Here is a 4,981-nt window from a genome sequence, read left to right on the forward strand (position 1 = left end):
CTTAAAATAGTAAAAAAAAAAAAAAGGGATACCTCACTAAAAAGACCCTCTATATATATACTATACTATATAATGAATATATTTCCCATATGAAAAATTTATGTGCCTGGAGCATGACTCTTTCGTTTCACTTTTAGAGCATCTCCACAATTATGCAAATATAACCATTGGAGCATTAAATAAGGAAATCATTTCCTAGCTAGTTGTTATGGGATTCAATTCAGATTAAAATAAGGAAGCTAGCTGCCAAAGAATTCATTCACTACTTTATGGGCGTTGGAGCGTTAAATCACATGATTTTGGTGATTCATATTGATGGAGGAAAGTCAGTTGAGCAACAAGGAATCAGTTTTGTCACTCAAATAGTTGACAGAAAATTCAGGCCCCGTAATCTCCCCAAATTACAAAGAAGTCATCTACACAATTGTTATTGGCCTACATTTTGCACCCACGAAAACCAACTCCTACACTCAAAAGGTTTACAAGATTACTCGAGATTCCTAGAAACTCATGTTCGCCATCCGCTGGTTGATATGGTGTCCACACTTACTAGCAGCCTCATGGAGCAGAGAAAGAAAACCAGGCCAAAATAGCGTTAATTCCTCTTCCAGAGTGTCCCTCTGACATTTACTAGCCTACAAAAAAATAATAAACATTAATAAAATTGCATATACATGACTAACCAAACATTTTATATGCATCCACACGCATTTAACTCAAACATAAGTAGACTACTTATCTTGTTTATGTTACTGTGTCTGCAAAACCTCACAAAGGACATTGCATCATCTGTGTACGTTTCTGTGCATTTACGATCCTTAAATGCATGTTGGATCCAGTCCTCAGTCTTAGACGGCGGATGTCGTTGATTCAGAGTGTGTGTCCAACAGTAGGATGCATTTCTACAACGAATTACATATTGTAACGTTCTTATGATGTAGAAATGATCATATTTAGAGAGCTTCAGATCCTCACACATCAACTGGAATTCTGACCTATATGAAATCCGTTGTTCTTTGTTAAGAAGAACTGGATGATTGACAGCATTTTCCATACAAAGCCTGCAAAAAAACCAAAATAATTGTATGACACAAAATGTCAGATAATTAACATTATCAAATCTTGAAACACTTGAAGTTTACACAACTAAAATCAACCTTAAGTAGTATGTAGTTACACTTGAAACACTTACCTATTGTAACAATTCTCATCCAAGAAGTCAAGAAAGAATTGAAAATCCAATGGAATCCTACTTGTGAAAAAGCCTCGCACTAATGAAGTGAAAGCCCTCACTAAAGAAGGCAGCTGGGTGATGATTGATTTTTGTAAGATCTCCTCAAGCGTGAGCCTACATGAATAAAAAAGAAGATCAAAAAATAACAAAAGGAAGTTCAGAAACATAGTTGTCTGAATTGACTTCTAACTTCATTTTCTAAATCTAACCAAAATACTCAAATGTCCTTGATGGCGCCTCCCTCCCTCCCTCTCTAATTTAAGGTTGGCAGCAGATCGACTTTGAAAAGAAAATATTTAATGCGTCTCAAAGAATAATAATGAGAGCCCAGCACCTACTCTCAAAGAATTAGACAAGTAAAAGTGACTGTGTCTGCACAAGTATCTTAGCCTGTGTGTGCATGTGCACTTGTAGTGAGCAAATGTTAGAATGGATTTTCATGCAGAATTCTACTAATCATACATGCATGACTGGATAAGTACATTAACATAGGCTAGTTCACAATTAACTTCAAATGTTATCCCACCTAGGCCCGTATTCATACCACAGTTTTCCTAGATCTCGCTTGGCTATGCCTTGTCTCATTAATAAGATGCAATAAAACAGCAAATAAAATTCAAGCCAAGAATCTCTTCAATTGATGACCACTTTATCTTAGAAATGAATTGAAACCTATTCAAACATTCTGACCCGACGAGAATGTAGCCTTATCCATTGTTGCTTGAACCCTTAGGCGACTACTGATTGAAAACAAATCAGCAATTGTTGAGCAAAATCTGTCTTTATCCTTGTTTTTTTTTTTTTTTAATTCCAAATGAAAAGATCATCATGAATTTGTGATGAGTTTCTTGGCTTGAATTTTATTTATTGCTTCTTGACTCTCGACGAAAATCTCATCAATATATAAACAATACTTAAAGATCAGGTTGTTTTAATGAGTCAGAGAGGGATGTATTCAATCCTTTCCAATATGGAATGTCAGGCTCTAAGATTTAAGAGGAAGAAAGCATTGGACAGGTTATTAAAAGAATTTAAGAATACTAGCTAGAATGAAGTTAGTGAATAAAATTTTATGTTATGGGCTTGTTTTTTTTTTGAGAGAAAGGTGAAAATTCCATTAATGAACAATCAGATTACAAAATATTTGGACGAACGTGGAACAACCAGTTACGGGACTGCCAAAACACATGACAAGCATGAGCCTAAAAGGCCCAATCCCTAACCAACTTTTACGCCTGCAGGCAACATTGGATAACAACCAAACCTGACAGGCTACTTCGAGTGACAACCAAACCCAACTGTATCGATACAACCCCGCCACCAACAGAAAGATGAACCGATTCACCCGTTCGGACACCGCGATCCAAAACTGCCAGACCACGTGTAGGGGTGAATCGTCATCATGTTGACAACCAGAAAGCATCGACAAACCCAACCCTCGCTCAAAAGAGGAGAGACTTATTGTCAACAAGACAACAACAACAATAAACAACCAAAATACAAGCAACCAACAGGAAACACAAAAACACCCAAAAAACCGCCCAAGAACAAAGGATCGGCCCAAAAACCAACTCCCCCGGCAAAGAGCAACCGCATCAGACAACCATTCCCGACTCCGGCCAGCTCCAGCGTCACCCCATCGCTGCCACACACCACCACGTCGCTCCGCCGCAACCTTACGTCGCCGCGCCGCCTGGCCATGTTGCAGACCGATCCGAAACCCACCTGAAGACCGCAACCAGAACCAAAACCGAGCCAGGAACTGGTCTCGGTTCGATCTCGTCCGCCCCAGCACAGATCGCCAGATCGGAGACGCAAGAAACCATCGCCGGAAAAAGCCGTCACCTCGCTGCTCCACAACCACCGTCGTCACCGATCCGAGAGAAACAGATCTAGATCGGTCCTCCCGAACCGAGACCAAAAACACATTCTCCTTCCCAGGACCTCGCCGCTGCCCCGAAGGCTCTCCGCTACTCAGCATCCCCATCCTCTCCCGGTCCGGAACGCGGCGGCAGAGACGCCGGCAGCGTTCGGCCGGGAGAAGAACACACCGTCGAACCTCTCCTTTTTTTCTTCGCGCGTGGGGCGCGTTCCCTAAACCTCAACTTTGTATCCCCCCAGATGCCTAACCACTCTTTTATGTTATGGGCTTGTTATGTCTCAGGGGGTTACAACTATATGCCCCAAAAGAGGTTATCTTTAATAAATTTCCAATTAACAAAACTGAACAATTTAAATACATACCTCAGGTGATTGACAAAAGTGAATTTCGGTAAACCAAACTGGTCGAACAACTCATCTATGAGTTCTTCTCTTAAAGTCATCAACCAGTGCATCAAAAAACAAACACATAGTAAAAGAAAAGTAGATGAAACTTTTAAGGATATAACAGAAAAGATAAAAATTAAGTTAAACACACTTAAAGTCAGATAAACAATAATTAAAAATTTAAACACTACTGAACCTAAATTAGATAGTTAGAAAATCCTTAGATAACTGACCAAAGCAGCAGCGGTAGACAAAGGAGACCATACTCTCAGATCAAACAATAATTGTAAGGAAGTCAATTACGTTAAAGATACCAATGTATAAGGCTAGCATTACGTTATTCACTGTATATTACAAGGGGGAGAGAGGGAGGGAGGGAGGAGGGGGGTCGTCTAGCATCAGCTACAAGAAGAGAAGTATCTGAATCTGTCTACTATTGTATCTCATTGAATACAGCTAATTCTATTCTGCCCGTTTCATTTAAGACGCAAATTTGAATTTCTTTCTTCTCTTCATACTAAAAAGTCAAGTTTAATTCAATTAATCAACTTGGGCGCTACACTTATTCCCATGATGTTAACCTACGCTCCTTTGAAATTTTATTGTGACTGTAATGAAAATGATAAAATATAATTGGCATTAGTGTTAATAACAACTCCGTAAAATTATGCATAAATGAATAGAAATAGGACCACTCAGATAAGGAAAATTCTCTGATTCAAAATGAAAGATAAGCAGTGTTCCAGTCAAATAAATGGTAACAATTGTTTAAGCAAAATGGTCAGAAGAAGATCCACTAAAAAAAAAAAACAGAGATAACAGAGACCCTAATCTCAAATAAATGAAGCTTGATCAATTGCTTCTTCTTTTTTTTCACGCTGTTCAATTCAATTAAACGACTTAGGAAACAAAATTCAAAATGAATATAATTTCCAATATATATATAATTATTATTATTATTATTATAATTCAATTCAGATCGATAAGATACTTCACTATTCTTTGATGACTACTTGACTATCAAGAAAGATAACCCTAACAGAAGCTAACAATTATTTGAGGAATAGCAAGCAAGAAAAAAGCACGTAATGGATCTTCAGAGACTAATTAAATCAGTTACTTGAAGCAGTTTTCTAAAATAAGTTAATAGAAAATAATATAGCTAGATAAGGTGGAGAAAGACCAGAAAAAAAAAAACTAAAAAAAAGCTAGACAAGGTGGGGACACAAACAAAAATGGCAGCTTCCATGCCCTTAGTTTGGGTAAATTCATTAAACATAGATTTAAAAATCGATTAGGATGTCCAATTTGAGCCTTTGAGACCTATGAAAGCCAAAGATTTGAATTCCTATGAAATCACAAAAGATGAATGCCTTCCCTCAAACCACTCTCCCAACTTTGCAAATGACAAAATACAAAATTTTCAAGACTAATGTAGACTAACAAAATGACAACATACAAAAATTTCAAACAATTTGA

General features: G+C 37.7%; 1 long non-coding RNA gene across 1 annotated transcript; it reads right to left on the reverse strand.

Annotated features, from left to right (window-relative positions):
- Window positions 1–301: 301 nt before the first annotated feature.
- Window positions 302–3,550, reverse strand: LOC133708166 (uncharacterized). Its single transcript, XR_009845617.1, has 3 exons — window positions 3,479–3,550; window positions 1,193–1,348; window positions 302–1,061 (listed from the first exon to the last, which is right to left on the reverse strand). It is a non-coding gene; the product is annotated as an uncharacterized LOC133708166 (long non-coding RNA).
- Between the last annotated feature and the right edge of the window lie 1,431 nt (window positions 3,551–4,981).

The sequence above is a fragment of the Rosa rugosa genome, chromosome 5 (genome assembly GCF_958449725.1).
Source record: "Rosa rugosa chromosome 5, drRosRugo1.1, whole genome shotgun sequence".
NCBI classification, from domain to species: Eukaryota; Viridiplantae; Streptophyta; class Magnoliopsida; order Rosales; family Rosaceae; genus Rosa; species Rosa rugosa.